This window comes from Oryctolagus cuniculus, chromosome X, assembly GCF_964237555.1.
Source record: "Oryctolagus cuniculus chromosome X, mOryCun1.1, whole genome shotgun sequence".
Classification (NCBI taxonomy): Eukaryota; Metazoa; Chordata; class Mammalia; order Lagomorpha; family Leporidae; genus Oryctolagus; species Oryctolagus cuniculus.
The window spans coordinates 127,430,262-127,448,784 of NC_091453.1; the positions used below are offsets into that span (position 1 = coordinate 127,430,262).

General features: G+C 39.1%; 1 protein-coding gene across 5 annotated transcripts in view; it reads left to right on the plus strand.

Annotated features, from left to right (window-relative positions):
- Nucleotides 1-18,523, plus strand: part of AFF2 (ALF transcription elongation factor 2) — a 597,410-nt gene that overhangs the window by 323,663 nt on the left and 255,224 nt on the right. The window lies entirely within an intron of this gene.

The window sequence follows — 18,523 nt, forward strand, 5'->3', positions numbered from 1 at the left end:
CCTGGCTTTGGATCAGTTCAGCTCTGGCTGTTGCAGCCATTTGGGGAATGAACTGGCAGATGAAAGACCTCTCTTTGTCTCTATCTCTCTCTGTAACTCTGCCTTTCAAATAAATAAAAGAAATATTTTAAATAAAAAAGATGCTATGGAGGGGCCAGTGCTATGGCATAGTGGGTAAAGCCGCCACCTGCGGTGCCGGCATTCCATATGGGCGCCGGTTTGATACCCTGCTGCTCCATTTCCTATCCAGCTCTCTGCTATGGACTGGGAAAGCAGTAGAAGATGGTCCAAGTCCTTGGGCCCCTGCACCCACGTGGGAGACCTGGAAGAAGCTCCTGGCTCCTGGCTTTGGATCAGTGCAGCTCCACCCATTGCAGTCATCTGGGGAGTGATCCAGCGGATGGAAGACCTCACTCTCTCCCTCTCTCGAAGTCTCTACCTCTGTGTAAATTGGCTTTCAAATAAATAAATCTTTAAAAAATACATTGTCAAATGTTACGTGAAATCATCTCTCATTTCCGGAGCCCTTGGAGCAGTGAGATTTTATGATGGAAAATAGGATATAATGTAGTTCCCATATTTGTACTGGATGTTTGGGAGCTATGTTTGCTATTCAGAGTTACTCAGCATTAGACATAAATAGAAAACTGGGAATAAAAGGCCTCTGAATGCACATGAAACTTGACCCCTCATAGGAAATCAGAGCTAGAAGTCATTCATTTTGCAAAGCATTAGAATCTGTGAGATATATAATCACCATGTTCTAATTAGTTACTTCACATACACATTCTAGGACATTTGAGAGACTACACCCATTTCCTAGAATAACCTCTGAATGAAGAAATAGGACCCTTTTTGAGTAACTAAAAATACAGTTAGCAGCACAATCTTGTCAGAAATAGCTAGTCGAGATACCTGCTTATATCCCTGTCACTTCTTAATTTACTAACTGTTGTTGGATTATGTCACAACATTTCCCAAAAAGGAATTAAGCTAGCCAAAATGTTTAAATACTTTATAATAAAGACAAATCAAGTAATAATTAAAAAGCCATAAAAATTATGTAGAAGAGGGAAGAGACATACCAGGAACTTCACATAAAATCATCATCCATAGTTCCACTTAGGTTCTGGTAATTACTTTTTTGGAAGAGGTAGATGCATAGCCTCCTCATATGAGCCCAGAATAACACAGAAGAAAACAAGAGATTCTGGAAAGTTCTGTGTCTGACACAGTATTGACATATACAGTGTACTTGTGCTTAAGGAGAAGCACTATTAACAGTCCTATCTCTTCCTCCCATTTTCTCCCTTTCTTCCCATTTTGCTGACTTCATATCCTACAATCAATTCTCCATTGTTCATCAGCTTTTCCTTGCTTCCAAGATGTAAATAACTTGGTTAAAGCTATTGCAATATTGATGGTCACTGCTTTTTTATTAGTTATTTATTTATTTGAAAGCATTACAGACAGAGGATGGATAGATAGATAGATAGATAGATAGATGGATAGATCTGTCTTCCATCTGGTAGTTCACTGTCTAAATGGCCAAAAAGTTCAAGGTCAGGCCAAAGCCAGAGGCAAGAATCTGCTTTGAGGTCCACAGGCTTGGCCCATCCTCCATTGCTTTCCTAGGTGCAATAGCAGGGAGCCTGATCAGAATTAGAGCAGCAAGGGCTCAAACTGGCACCCAAATGGGATGCCGGTGCTGCAGGTGGCAGTTTAACCCACTGTACTGCAGAGATGAGTTGGGTCACCAGTTTTTGTTTTTGTTTTTGTTTTTGTTTTTTTGAAAAAGTCTAAAATTAACCTGTTCAATTCTTCTAGAATCCCCCCACAGCTTACTCCAATCATTGTTAACACATTGATTTTATGTGGAGAAAATTTTTGGGGGGTCTCTGACTACTAGGTTTGGACTGCAGTTCATTTTTAAAAAAAAAAACTAGGAACTCTTTATTTAAAATATGCAATCTTCATTCATTTCATATATACAAATTTAGGAACATAGTGTGTGTTCTTACTCTTCCCTCCCTCCCGCCTACAGTCTCACATTTCTTCCTCCTCTCTCTCCTATTCCCATTCTTATTTTTTACAAAAATCCATTTTCCATTAATTTATACCTACAAAGTTAACCATACACTAAGTAAAGTTCAAAAATAGTATAAAAAAAAAAAAACTGTTCCTCAACAGTCAAGACAAAGGCTGTTCAAAATAGCAGCATGTCAAAGTGTCAATTTCATTTCTATAGATTGCCTACTTTGATACACAGTTACCACAGATCAGAGAGAATACATGGCTTTTGTCTTTTTGGGACTGGCTTATTTCACTGAGTGTAATGGTTTCCAGTTGCATCCATTTTGTTGAAAACGACAGGATTTCATTTTATGTTTACCTCTGTGTAGTATTCCATGATGTACATATCCCATAATTTCTTTATTCATTTTTCAGTTGACAGGAATCTGGGTTGATTCCAGATCTTACCTATTGTTAATTGAGCTGTAATAAACATGGGGGAGTACAGATCACACTTTCATTTGCTGATTTCATTTCCTTTGGGTAAATTCCCAGAAGTAGGATGGTTGGGGCATATGGTAAATCTATATTCAGATTTCTAAGGTATCTCCATACTGTTTTCCACAGTTGCTGTGCCAGTTTACCTTCCCAACAACAGTGGGTTAATGTAGCTTTTCCCCCACATCCTTTCCAGCATTTATTATTTGTTGATTTCTGTGTGAAAGCTATTATAACTGTGGTGAGGTGTAGCCCCATGGTGGTTTTGAGTTGCATATCCCTGATGGCAATGGATCTTGAGAATTTTTGCCTGACTCTGTGGGCATTTAAATTTCTTCTTTTGAAAAATGCCTGTTTAAGAACCTTTGCCCATTTCTTAACTGAATTTTTTATTTTGTTGGATAAATTTCTTAAGCTCTTTATATGTTCTTGAAATTAATTCTTTATCATTTGCATAGTTTGAAAATAATTTCTCCCATTCTCTTGGTTTCCTCTTCACTTTGCTAAGTGTTTCTTTTCCAGTGCAGAAGCTTCTCATCCTGATGTGATACAATTTTTCAATTTTGGCTTTGGTTGTCTGTGCTTCTAGGGTATTTTCAAAGCACTTTTTGCCTATGCCAAGGTCTTATAGAGCTTCCCCAATATTCTCTACTAATTTGATAGTATTCAGTCATAGATATAGGTCTTTGATACGTTTTGAGTGGATTTTTGTGTAAAGTGTAATGTAGTGGTCTTGTTTCATACTTCTACATGAGGAGATTCAGTTTTCCAAGCACCATTTGATAAAGAGAATGTCTTGCTCCAGGGATTGATTTTAGTTCCTTTGTCAAAAATAAGTTGGTAGTAGATGCGTGGATTGATTTCTGGAGTTTCTGTTCTGGTCCATTGGTCTGCAAGTCTGTTTTTGTGCCCGTACCAGGCTATTTGGATTATAACTGCCCTGTAGAATGTCTTGAAATCTGGAATTGTGATGCCTCCAGCTTTGTTTTTTTGTTTGTTTGTTTGTTGTATAAGACTTTATTATTCAGGGTCATTCAGTGATTCAGGGTTATTCAGCTATTCAGGGTCTCTTACGTTTACATGTGAATGTAAAAATCATTTTTTCCTACATCTGAGAAGAATATCCTTCGTGTTTCAATTGGAATTCCATTAAATCTGTAAATTGTCTTTCAGTAGTGTGGACAATTTGGTGATATTAATTCTTCCAATCCATGAACATGGAAGATTGTTTCATTTTTTGTGTCCTCTTCTATTTCTTTCTTTAGTATTTTGTAATTCTCATCATAAAGATCTTTGGCATCCTTGGTTAAATTTATTCTGAGGTATTTTATTTTTTGTAGCTATTGTGAATGGGATTGATCTTTGCCATGACATTGTCTTTGTATACAAAAGCTATTGTGTTTTGTGTGTTAATTTTATATCCTACAGCTTTACAAAACTATTTTATGAGTTCCAGTAGTCTATTAGAGTGGTGTTTTGGATCCCTTATATACTAATTCATGCCATCTGCCAATAGGGATAGTTTGATTTCCTCCTTTTTCCTTTTCAACTTGTATTCGTTTGATTTCTTGTTGTGGCCTAATGGCTCTGGCTAAAACTTTCATTGAATAGCAATGGTGAGAGTGGAAATACTTGTCTGCTTCCAGATCTTTGTAGGGATGTTTCCAACTTTTCCCCATTAAATAAGATACTGGCCATGGATTTGTCATAAATTGCCTTTATTGTGTTGAGGGAAATTCCTTCTATACCCAATTTGCTTACGGTTTTCATCATGAAAGGATGTTATATTTTATCAAAAGCTTTCTTTCTGCATCTATTGAGATAATTATATGGTTTTTATTTTTCAGGTTGTTAATGTGACATTTATTGATTTGTGAATGATGAACCATCCCTGCATACTAAGGATAAATCCCACTTATCTGGGTGAATGACCTTTGTGATGTGTTGTTGGATTTGGTTGGCTAGTATTTTGTGGATGATTTTTGCATCTATGTTCATCAGGGTAATCCATCAGTAAAACACTTTCTCTGATGTATCTTTTTCTGGTTTAGGAATTAAGGTGATGCTGGCTTCATAGAAGGAGTTTTGGAGGATTTTCTCCCTTGCAGTTGTTTTGAATAGCTTGAGAAGAATTGGAGTTAGTTCTTTAAATGTCTGATAGAATTCAGCAGTGAAGCCATCAGTTCCCAGGCTTTTCTTTGTTTGGAGGGTCTTTATTACTAATTCAGTCTCCATCTGGGTTATTGATCTGTTTAGATTTTCTATGTCTTCATGGCTTAATTTTGATAGGTTGTATGTTTCCTTGAACCTGCCCATTCCTTCTGGGTTCTGCCATTTGTTAGAATACAACTCTTTGTAATAATTTCTGGTGATTCTTTTTATTTCTGTGGTATCTATTGTTACATTCTTTTTCATCCCTGAGTTTATTGATTTGGCTCTTCTCCCTCTTATTTTTGCTTGTTTATTTCGTTACTTGGGCCAATGGTGTATCAGTTGTGTTTTTTTTTTTTTAACAAAAAATCAGCTCTTTATTTCAAGGATATTTTTATTGTGCTTTTGTTTGGATTTTGTTTATTTCTTCTGTAATTCTTCTTTCCTCCTACCAATTGTGGGTTTGGTTTGTTATCGTCTTTCTACGTCCTTGAGATGCATTGATAGCTCATTTATTTGTTAGGTATGATGTATTGTCATCTTTATTCATTTGCAGAAAATTTAATACTCTTTTGATTTCTTCTGTGATCTATTGTTGATTCAGGAGCATGTTGTTCAGTCTACATTTGTTTGCATATGTTCTAGAAATTCTTGAGTTGTTGTTTCCAGTTTCATTCCTTTGTGGTCAGAGAAGATACTTGGTGTGATTTTATTTTTTATGAATTAGCTGAGACTTGCTTCATGGCATAGTATGTGGTCTATCCTAGAGAAATTTCCAAGGACTAATGAGAAGAATGTGTATTCTGCAACTATAGGATGAAAAGTTCTATAGATATCTGTTATTTCCAATTGGCCTAAAGTGTTGATTAATTCTGTTGCTTCTTTGTTGATTTTCTGTCTGGTTGATCTGTCCATTGCTAAAAGTGTGGTGTTGAATTCCACCATTAGTATTGTATTGGAGTCTTTGTCTCCCTTTAGATCCATTAATGTTTATTGTAAATAGCCAGGTGGCCTGTAATTGGGTGCATATACATTTATTATAGTCACATCTTCCTGATGAATTGATCCCTTAATCATGCATAGTGCCTTTCTTTCTCTCATTTAATAGTTTTTGTGTTAAAGTCTATTTTGTCTGATATTATGATGTTATTTTTTGGTTTTCATTAGCATGGGATATATTTTTCCATTCTTTCACTTTCTGTCTGTATGTATTTTTGTTGGTGAGATGTGTTTCTTGTAGGCAGCAAATAGAAAAATTATCTTTTAATCCATTCAGCCAGTCTATGTATTTTCACTGGAGAGTTGAGGTCATTTACATTCAAGGTGAGTATTGATAAGAAATTACTTGGCCCTGCCATTTTCCCATAAATATTCCTATGATATCCTTTGGATTTCTTTTGTATTTTTACTTGGAGATTTTTTTTGCCTTCACAGTCTTTCATAATGATGATTATGTTTCTAATGTTTCTGTGTGTAGCTTATCATTAAGCATCTTTTGTAAGGCTGGATGAATGGTGAGAAATTCTTTAAATTTCTGTTTGTTATGGAATGTCTTTATTTAACCTTCACTAATAAATAAGGCCTTTGCAGAGAACAGTATTCTGGGTTGACAAGTTTTTTTTTTTTTTTTCTGTTAAGACTTGAACTATGTCTTTCCACTCTGTCCTAGCCCATATGGTTTTTGATTAGAAGTCAGATATGAGACAAATTGGAGATCCTTTGAAAGTAATCTGGCTTTTCTCTTGTGCACATTTTAGAATCTTTTCTTTAGGGTGTAATGGGAAAGTTTGACTACAATTTGTTATGGTTAAGAACTTTTCTGGTCACGTTTATTAGGAGTTTTATGTGCTTCCTGTACTTGGACATCCCTTTCTTTCTCCAAATTGGGGGAGCTTTCTGTAATTATTTCACAAAATAGGCCTTCTAATCAATTCTCTTTCCATGACACCAGGAACTCCCATGACCTGTCTGTTGGGTTTTTTGATAGTATCACATAAATCTGCAAAGGAGTTTTTATTTTTTCAAATTTTTCATCTTTTTTGTCTGACTGTAAAATTTCCAGAGATTTGTTTTCTAGCTCAGATGTTCTTTCTTCTGCCTCAACAAGTCTGTTGTTAAAGCTTTATGCTGCATTTTTATTTGATCTATTAAATTCTTCATTTCTAATATTTCATTTTGTTTTATCTTCAAAATCTCTATTTTTTATGGGAAAATTTTAATTCATGTCATGTATGAATTTATTTAATTCATGGATTTGCTTCTGAGTAATCATATGATTAACCTTTGAATTCTGTTTCTAGCACTTCATCAATCTCTTTATCTTCACATTCTTTTTTTTTTTTTAAGATTTGCTTTATTTATTTGAAAGACACAGATACAGAGTGAGGTAGAGACAGAGAGAGAGGTCTTCCATCCACTGGTCCACTCCCCTGAGGGCCGCAACTGCCAGAGCTGTGCTGATGCAAAGCCAGGAGCCAAGAGCTTCCTCTGGGTCCCCCACATGTGTGCAAGGGCCCAAAGACCTGGGCCATCCTCCATCGCTATTCCAGCCACAGCAGAGAGCTGGATCAGAAGAGGAGCAGCCAGGACTAGAACCGGCACCCGTATGAGATGCCGACACCTCTGGCCAGGGCTTTAACCCACTGCGCCACAGCACCGGCCCCTATCTTCACATTCTAATATTGAAGTGTTGATGTGTTCCATTGGGAGAGTCATGTTGTCTTCCTTATTCTTGTTTCTTGAATTTCTGCATTGACTTTTAGGTATTTGTGGAGATACTTGTTGTTGTTGTTGTTTCCTCTGATGTCTTTTATCTCTGGACCATGCACCTGTGGCTTAGTGGAATATCTGCTTATTCAGTGAATATCCAGAGGTTTGTGCTGGTCGTGGCTGGGGAGTTCTGTCTAGTACTACAGGGTTGGGAGGATTCCAGGGTGACACTAAAGTTGGATGTGGTAGATCTCCTCTTTTTTTCTCTTTATCGGAGGGGAGGGTTTGATGAACTCTGTTGGTATAGTCACAACCTCACCTGCTGTCTTCCAAAGTGGTCAATATCTGGGTGCTAGCCCACAGTAGGTGCAATATTCATCCACGCAGCCACAAGAACAACAGAAATAATCTGTGCACTCTTCAATGTGAGCACAGATCCTGCTGCAATGACCCGGCTCAGGCAATTAGGGAGCCCATAGCATGTGGAGCTGCCAACAGTAACTGTCAAGAAACTCGGCCTCAGCCTGTGCCCTCCCATGCAGCCACAGTGTTTCCACAGCTCCAGCACACAAGGCTTTGAGAGTCAGAGTCTCGGAGCACAGAGGATCCACTCCACCCCACCAGTCCGTCCCATTCACAGAGAGTTGTAGATGCTTGCAGAGCCAGCTGCCTGTGGGTTTTCCACCAAAGCAGTTTGAGTCTCGTAGTCTGTGACATGCTGGGAGGCTGGGGGCATCTCACAGTCCTGTGTGGTCACGGGCCCCCCTGTTAATTCTCCAAGCCAAGCTCAGGTGTCTCTTCTTGGCTTTTTGCTGCATGCACAGACACAAGCTGGCACAGCTGTTATATGTGTTCAAAATGGTGCCCATCCACAGTCAGTTGCAGGGTACTATTATTGGGGGGAAAGGAAGAGAAAAACATTCCCCTTTTTTTCCTCTAGGTTGGCACAGGGCTTCAGGCCAGACTCATGCCAGGCTTTCCCCACAGCTATATTGCCAATGGGTTGGGTTTCTGCATTCTGTTCTCACCTGCTTCTCCAAAGCTAGTGCTGAGGCTCTTGGCTGCTGGGCTCATGCTGTGTCTGTGTTCATACTGTGCTTCCACACTCTTCGCATAGATCTATAGCATTCCTCTCCCTTCTGTGGAATTTCCATTCCCTAACTCTTCCCTGAGGTTGAACCCTCTCCTCTTTTTTTAAAAATTATCTTCCTCTAGCCTAGAGCAGTGAGTGCCTCCCCATTCCACCATCTTGGAATATTCCAGTAGTTCATAACTAACAGGACAGGCAGCTCTCAGCAGAGTAATTGCCTGTAACTGTTCATTGTTCTTCAGCTCAATGACAGAAAGAAATTTAAGAACCAGTGAATATTTCATCATGTAATGAACTTTGGGGGGGTTTTTCAGTGGTCACAAAGAGTGAGGTGGACTGGAACTTGCAGAGAAAATATTACTGATTGCATAGTTCTTTTTTTTTTTTGACTCATTATAACTATGCATAATCAACCCATCCTTATTTTGAACGATTATTGAGGGAAATGTATATACCTTTAGGGAAAAGCTCTATTATACTACAGCCTAGTGTGGCCCCCTTTGTTCATTTAGATATGTTTGATATCAGGGTATATTTGTTACAAAAATTGAGTAGGGAGGCCGGCACCACGGCTCACTAAGCTAATCCTCCACCTGCGGTGCCAGCACCCGGGGTTCTAATCCCGGTCAGGGCGCCAGATTCTGTCCCAGTTGCTCCTCTTCCACTCCAGCTCTCTGCTGTGGCCCAGGAGTGCAGTGGAGGATGGCCCAGGTCCTTGGGCCCTGAGCCTGCATGGGAGACCAGGAGGAAGCGCCTAGCTCCTGGCTTTGGATCGGTGCTGCACCGGCTGCAATGCCTTGGCAGCCACTTGGGGGGTGAACCAACGGAAAAAAGAAGACCTTTCTCTGTGTGTGTCTCTCTCTCACTGTCTGAGTCTGCCTGTCAAGAAAATGAGTAGGTGGCCTAACAAGTCTTGTCCATTTCTTTTAATTCATAACTTCTTGCAAGTTGTATATATAAATTCTGTATATTATTCATGTTCTGTTCTGGTATCTGAAATTAGCTTATAAAATCTTAAAAACCTACAAACTAGAATAGTAATGATCCCTATGCTGCTGTGCATTTTCTCTTCCTAATAACACATGTTAAACATTTGAGTGATAGCTTTTGTTATTACTCATTTGCAAGCATTTTCCACATTGAATCTGTGAGGGGGGCATTGTCCCATTTTCCATATGAATAAAGTGAGGTCCAAAGTTAGGTTATTTTCTATAGCTGCTATAACAAACTATCATAAATTTGGTGGTTTCTAATGATAGAAATGTATTAGCTTATAGTTTGGGAGTCCAGAAGGCAGAAATTAAGATGGCTGCAGAGCCCTCTGGAGGCATTTGAGGAGAATCCACCCTTGCCTCTTACAGCTTTTGGTTGGCTTCTGGCAACCCACAGTGCAAAGCAACATCACTCCAGTTTTTGCTTCCATTTTCACATCCATGTCCCTTCTGTGTATCTATGTCTTTCACTTTTCTGTCTGTCTGTGTCCCCAGACCCCTTCTGCCTCTGTCTTGTTTTTATATTCAGGGCCCACTCAGATAATGCAAGCTAAGGCCCTCTTCCCAAAATCTTAAACTTATTCACATCTTTGTCACCTGTAAAATTATTCACTTTTGCCATAAAAGTTAATGTTCAGATTTCAGGAATTTGACCTAGAATAGTATTTTAGAGACCACTTATTTTGAGGTCTACAACAAAGGTTATACAACACCTATGTGACAGAACTGACACTGACTTGAATCTAGGTATCTTGATACCAAATCCTACATTCTTTCTGTCATTGTATTAAATTAGCCCTTATTTCTGCTCTAGAATAAATTTGGAGATGACTCGATGCTACCTCTGTATTTTAGAACTTAGGACAGAGTCTGAAAGAGAGGAGATGCTTTAGAAATAGTGTTAACAAATCATAGTAACAAATGTAAAAAACAAATGAAATCTGTAACGAGTGGAAAAGGATGTTATCTTCCCATTTCTCTACAAATAAGTGAAGGTTTTGCTTTGTACATTTCACTTTTAAAGACTTTCAAATATTATCTTAACTAAAAAGAATATCTTATTTCATTTTGTATTTTAGTGAGCTTATTATCAGTAACATGTTTAACATAAAATTTATTATTGACATGCCCTTTAATTTAGCCTGTCTAATTGGTGCTAATTTAGTTAGATTACATTAAATTACACCATTTAATGTAGCTATACGTAGGTCAAGAAATATATCTCAACAGGTTAGGTAATTTTTCATGCAGCTGAACAGTAAAAAAAATGGCACTGAAATGGCTGAAAAATGCAACAGTCCAAAATTAAAGTTATCCTGAAATCCTGCTAGAAAGAAACACAGAGTTTATCTTCAAGCTCTCCTCATTATTGCAATCTGTAAAAATTAGCCAAAGTACAAATCAGGAAAATAGGATTGACAACTGAAAGTGAATCAGAATCTTTACAAACAATGATCCTTGTCCAGCCTTCATTTTTGATTTTCTATGTTGGGGAGCAAATAATATTGAAAAAATTTTTCAAAATGTTGCTTCCCAACTTTAACTCTTATGTCTTTCTATTTGTATTGTATTGGTTAGATGATGAAAATATGGAGCTATTGACATGTTTTTCATTATTAGTATAATGAAAGACCAGCTGATAGTAAGAAAACACACACCCACAAATAAAACCTCACTCAGCCCCCTCGTTATATTTGGTGGTTACAAGTGAATCTGGCTGGTGCTGTGGCATAGTGAGTAAAGCGCCACCTGTGATGGTGGCATCACATACTGGTACTGGTTCAAGTTCTGGCTGCTCTGCTTCCAATGCAACTCCCTGCTAATGCACCTGGGGAAGCAGCAGGGCATGGCCCAAGTGCTTGAGCCCTTGCACACACATGGAAAACCCAGAAGAATCTGGCTTTGGCCTAGCCTAACTGCAGCTGCTGCGGCCACTTGGTGAGTGAAGCAGCAGATGGAAGATTTCTCTCTGTGTCTCTCTCTTTCTTTCTGTAACTGTTACTTTCAAATAAATGAATGAATATTTAAAAAAAAAAAAAAAACCTGAACGTGAAGAGCAGGCTTAGGCTGCATGTTGGCAGTAACCCTGCTGCACTGTACTTATTATCTAGTCTTGCTTCTGGTTTCTCTGAACTCTACCAGTTTGTGATGTTCATGTTCTTGACATATTTCCCAGAGATGACTAAATTGGCATTGGGACACCATACCACTGAGTTCTTTCAGTAATGTAATAACCATCCCAATATTGACCTGTCTCCACAGATCGTAGGATTGTAGATCGGAAGGATCTACAATGATTCTAATTAGACCCATACGTGGCTTTTTCCTTAGTTTTCTTTCAGATAGCTTTTAAAAAATTGAGGGAAGGGGCTGGTGCTGTGGTGTATCTGATAAAGCCACTGCCTGCAGTGCTGGCATCCCATATGGGCACTGGTTTGAGTCCTGGCTTCTCCACTTCTGATTCAGCTTTCTGCTATGGCCTGGGAAAGCAGTAGAAGATGGCCCAAGTCCTTGGGCCCCTGCACCTGCATGGGAAGACCCAGAGGAAGCTCCTGGATCCTGGCTTTGGATCAGCACAGCTCTGGCCCTTGCAGCCAATTGGAGAGTGAACCAGCGGATGGAGGACCTCTCTCTCTTCCTCTCTTTCTCTCTCTGTGTAACTCTGACTTTCGAACAAACAAATCTTTAAAAAAGAATGACAGAGACAGAGGAGGGGGAAGAGGGAAGGGGAGGGAAAGGGAGTATCTTCTATTCTCTTGTTCACTCTCCAAATGGCCTCAACTAGGAGCCAGGCCAGGGCTAAGCCAAAAAAGTAAGAAGCCAGGAACTCCATCCAAGTCTCCTATGTAGGTGGCAGGCACTCAAGTATCTGAGTCATCATCTGTGGCTTCCCAGGCACTAGCAAAAACCTGGATCAGAAGTGGAGAAGACGGGACTCACACTGGCATGTGGGACACAGGCATCCCAAATGACAGCTTAACCTGCTGGGCCACAACAACCGTCTATTCTGTGCTTCTCTCAAAGGGACCATTGAGATCATAGGTAAACCAGACATTGGATGCTGCAAGCCTTTTGAACTTAGTGGGCACCACAATGTATTATCAGCAGCCCTGTCTCCTTGTGTTTCCAGAACGTTGAGCTGGCTTTCCTTTTGAGCTTTCTATAGTCATGGGAGCAAATGACTCATAGAAAATTGGTTTTGTCATTGTGCACACCTGAAACTTCAGCCGTAGTGAATGACCTTTTCAGTGGCACGGGAGAAACTACCTTAGCCAGGGTGTAACAATAGGACAGGAGATCAAGGAAACTTATGTCAGAGAACTTGGAAGATTCACCAGCCATTGCTGTCAATATCCAACAGTGCTTTCGCAGTTGGCTTTGCCCTGCACATTGGGGCCAGGTTGTGGGTAACACCTAGCCACTGCCTTTAGCACCTGGGTTGCTGAAGTGAACCCAAGACTTGAAAGAGGGGCTTAGTTAAGGAAGAACTAGGCCACATTTAGAAGAGAGAAAATATCAAATTGGGAAAAATATTGCAGTCTCAGGTTGGCCAGACGGAAGTCCACATGTACAGGTCAGCAGCATTCTGACAAGGATATCTGCATTGGCTGAATCCTGGAGCTGAATAACTTGATGAGATGAACCTTTCCCCAGCACCTAATGCTTCAGTGTTTCAGAATTAGGTGGTTCTTGCTGAGTCCTGTTCCTTCTAATAATAAAATTAATTTGACCATGTGGAATAAAATTTAGTAATGGGCCTCATCCAAGCCTCTAAATATGCATATTCCGCTTTAGAACTGTACATAATTGCTCAATTGCACCTGCAAATCATGTTGTTAGCTCACTAATTATTCAAATAGTGGGGGCAATTCCACAATTGTGTGTGTAATTGTGTTAATTGTTAATGCAGTTAGGTACAGGTGCACTGTGACTAATTACACATGCAGAAAGGGATCCCCAACAGCCGACATTCTCCATGCACAGGCCTCCCTTCTCAGAGACAGACATAAGTGGGTGACACACACAAAGCCACAGGCCATCAGTGGGGGGTCCATCTGGCAAGGCTTTCACTTGAGAGCTGCCTGTACATTTGGAAAACAATCAGGTCTTTGACAGAATTCAGCTGTTTTTGCTTTTGCTTCTCTTGCGCCCTCCCCTTTTCTCCCAGGCAGAGAGGCATGGGGTGTGGCTCTTGGACACATGCACACGCACACACACATACATACACAGAGTTACACAGAAACTAATTTGTGGTGCTAGGTCTACTCATCTTTTTTGCTGATAGTTGCTTTGACTGCAAAGATCAGCTTTTAGTCGAGGATTTTATTACTAGCATTCCCTGTCACCCGTAGGGTTTCAGGAATCTCATTTATCTACACTCAGTGCAAGATATTCATGAGACTGACAGGGAAGATCCAGCCTGAGAAGTGAAATTTAGGGGATTTCTGGGACATCCCACTAGCTTATGTTTACGGGAGTGAAATAGAGATTGTTGTCACATTTGTGCCTCACCTTTTTCTCACCTTGGGGATTGGTGCAAGCCTCTGGAAACAGCCTTCCTGGATGTAAGACAAGTCAGAAAACTGCTGAAGTCTCCTGTTGGGGATGAGGGTAGGGTCCACTTGCACCCCTGTGTTGTGGAAGATGTACTGTAGAAATTCCATCAGCATTTCAGGACCAACTTAATTTCAACTACTCTGCCCAGTTGTCCCAATAAACCATAATTTTTTAACTTTCTATACATCCCAGAGTAGTTTCATACTTTGATCAAAATGATGGGACTTTTTGTCATAGTGCATTTACAAGCTTTTGCATACGGTTTCAGAACCCTTGAAACTGATTAATGGAGCTCAGGTTGCAAAGCCCTTCCACAAACCTCAATGTTTCACCACCTAAAAAGTGACTGATTCATAGAAGGCATTTGAATGAATGCAATGTATCATATGAGAGACCTTCCATTTGAGGTATATGAAAACTAAATAAAGTTGGCAAAAAAAGTTACAGTACAATTATACTCAAGCCACACATATGTGCCCAAAAAGTTTGTAATTTTTAAATTCTGTGGTTTTTTTTGTTTGGAAAAACATGGTCATCGAAACTATAGGTTTTTATAACTGTCATTATAATCTGTTAGTATCATAACATAGTTCACAAGTATACATTTGATGTATACATTTGATGATCTGGAGTGAGTGTGTTCTGGAGGGAGAAAAGGAGGAAAGGAGGAGTGGAAGAATTAGTGGGCGGAGCAGGGTAGACAGGCATACACTTGTGTAAACATATAGTTACTGCTATGGCCAGTATGTGGCACTCCGAAGGCTGCATGTACACATTGCACCTTGCACTCTTCTAGCCAACAACATCTATTTATTGTTTTGACTTTGTGCTCTCTAAGTTTGGCTATAAGGAACATGCCCTATACCCTCTGTGCTAAAAGAAAAGTAGGTCAGCTGTAAAAAAAATTAATTAGCACTGGCTTGTAAGTCCAGTGCCTAAAGGAAAATGGGCCATGCTAAGTACAAATCAGTCTGTGAGTGATATAGGAAAACATTTTGAGGGAGCACTGAGCTTACAGGTAAAGGGAACCCACTTGAATTAACATTGGTCTGGCAGAGCAGTCTGCTCTGCCTCACTGTTGCATAGAGGCCCAAACTGACTTCTCTCATACCCAAGACAGCAGACTTGCAAGGTGCCCAGTGAAACACAAGGATAATTCTAGAACTCATGTGACAAGATTGCTATGAGGATTAACTGCAATATCCGTGTGGAACATTTAACACAGTGCCTAGCCCATATTAAATATTTAGTAATGTGGATATAATCTGTACCATTATCTTCATCATTGTCATCGCTGTCATTATTTCTATTGCTTTATTTTACTCTTATAAATATGAGAGATCGACCCCATAGTGCTGTTGTCTTCTCTCTCCTCTCTCAGCCATTATCTCCACCCCCTTTCCATTGAATATTGTTCATACCTTTCTAATTAGTATTCAAAACAACTTGCTGAATGTATAAATATATGTATGGAGGGATGATTGAAATCTACATGTCGAGTCACAACTCTTTGCCAGAAGTTGGACTTTTTATCACTTCATTTCATGGTTTTATTCTTAGTTCATGTGTAATGGAAAAAAATGAATTCACTGATTCAGGATGGTATGAATAGTAAGACAAATTTCTGCACCGATTTTTGAATGCCAATCAACATCATAGCTATGTGTATGTGTGTGTATATATGGGGTAAGGGTTCAGAAGTCCAAGTTGCTGCTTTGAGGTGTGGTATTTAATTTTTGGATAGGCAATGGCAGTTTATCTCTCCAAACTGAAATATGTCTATGTAATTTTAGAAACAGTTGCAATTTTGTGAGAAAAACAACCCAGTGACAGCAATATATCACAGATAGACCACAATGTGTCGGATTTAGAAAGCAGAATATAGGCACTTTTTCACAGACTAGCAAAATTCAAAGTTCAGGCTGACAGTGTTTTTCATTGTACTTTTAATTCATTCACATAGGAGTGTCAAAATCAAATTAAGATTTCCTTTTGCATGCTTGCCTCCCCATTACCACAATAACTTAATGTACAGTCTTTGCTATTTGGTTGAAATAGATCAGAAAATCAGTAAAACTAAAAGGCCAACCACATACAATCACGATCTTATACAATGTGTCAATTGCTGTGAATCACAGAGATATAGATATGTGTAGTTGTCATATTGAAGGTGATTAAAAGATGCTGAATCTCTAATCACTGCAATGAAAGAGATTGTCATCAGTAAAGAGACTCTAGTGCTGTACAGTTGTATTGCATAGGAATTTGAAAACTCTCTTTCTCAGTTATCTTGTCCTTCCAGAACTGTGATAAACATAATAGCACATTTAGTGGAAGAAAAAGGTTCCTATTTGAGTTAAGGGGACTGTGTTAATTTTCAGCTTCCAGGTTCTAATGTGAGCCTTCTAAGTTAATGACTTAATTATCATTTGTGTTATCTAAAAGGTGATGTTTATCTCCCCACAAAGTACAGTTTCAGTGCATTGGCAGCATATCCTAATTGGGTTAGATATCATGGACAAGTCATTTGGGTGGGAGAGAGCATTTTAGGGACTGTTTATCCTTCTTCAAAATTATCCACAGGCTGCAATTGATTTCATAATCCAAAGCTGTATAGAATTGTGAGTAAAAATGCATACAAAACAACCTAATGCAATAAGAATGAAGGATGAACACTGTACTTCCATTAAGTTTTCTGTTTACTGCACTTCCACAGAGCCATGTATCAAAAACAGTGTCTGTGTGGGTCCCTATTAGTATAAAAGTGGCATGATTGCAGGTGAGAGGGGCCGCTGCTGTTTATATGTGGGGCCTAAACCAACATTCTTGCTGCAGAGTCAACTTACCTTCCACTGGAATGCTCCTGTTCTCACCACCCTCTCCTTTATGCTTGGGTGGTCATATTTTGAAATTCTTCCAGGACCAGTTTGTCATGCAGTCACGTTTTTCATCACATCTGAAGGTTGTTGTGCTTCGCATGGTAATGAGGCCCTCTTTGTTTCAGCTGCTGCAATGCTCTCAGTAACTCACAACAGTCCCTGCATTCTGAGGGCTAACGCTGTGATGGCAGTAAAGGAAAGCCTCTCTGAGAAAACAGCTTGCCTATTACTTGGTTGAGTTTTCAAAAACTGATTTACGTCAGCTGCAGATTTTAGGTTTTAGCAATTATGATTACTCTTTTTTTAATGCATTTTAACAATTTCTGAGGATTAGTTTCAGGCCTTGCTTATATGACATGCGAAGGTAGATTATTGTGCTCATGTTTAAAACTTATTGCATATTTACAAAACAGGCTGAACTCAGTTAGGGACGCCCACTAGAATATGTTTTAGAGAAATGACACTCCTAGAAGGCAATAATTTCTTTATGAATTTAGTAGCACTGACAGTATATTTCCCACCAGAACTCCTGAAGAATACTATTTTCAGTTTTCTCTTGAAATGATTGTTGATTTCAAATTTCTTTAATGTATCTTAAGAACATGTTGCCTCTACAGAAATGCAGTCTGTCAATTAAAAAAAAAAATTGCTCATGCCTTATCACACCCAGTTAAGAATCTAGTCCTGCAATCCTTATCTAGACCCCAGAAAAGTAGTGGGGACATGATGTATTAAAAGGGTGGTGGAATTGCATTTTCTATGGTGCAATTGGTTCTTCCTACTTGATCATATGCACATTCCACAATATCTGTGTTCCCTGAATTTGGACAGAAATTCTAGTTATTTCCAAAGATGATTATTTCACCAGAGAATTCCTGGAACCTTAAGAATCTTACAAACTCAGATAACGTTACAGTCAAAATATACCAATACACCATGGAGAGAATCAGATCCCTTCATTTCATCATGAGGAGGCTTTGGCACAGAGAGCAAAGGTAATTCACCAATAACATACAGCTAGAATAAAAGAAATCTGGTGAGGAATGGACCCCACAATACATATAGATGGTCAAAATGATATATTTTGAGGTTTTCAAAATTTACCTGGACAAAATGAAGATCATCTGACCACCCAACCCTTGCTAAGTGTTCTGTTCAAAATGGTAACACATCCTCCCAAAAGGAATTATAATCTGTAGAGTATTATAATTTGACTTAATCTTCCTCAATTATGGATTATAATCAATTCAACTGATGACCAGTCACAGTCTCAGCTTCTTGAGACCTCTGAAAAACCTAGGATATCTTCTCTTTAGCCTCTTCATTTCAGAGGTGAAGAACCTGAGAGACATCTTAAAAAGGGGGAGAACAATGGTCTTAATTTAGCTGCAAGGCTCCTTCCCTTGGGCCCCCTCTCCACCCATGGTAAACCTATATTTTTAAAAGTTCCCCTGTATTGTTGGTACATGGTAATCTCAGAGTTACATGGGTATATTATGAGATATTTTCGTTGACCAACCTACAGATCTGAAAGCAGAGTTGTAAATAGAAGTCTTTTGATAAGTTGAACTGCCCAGATTGTGAAACTGGTTACTAAAAGGTTAGCTTGGTCACATTCAAGGTTCAAGGACCAT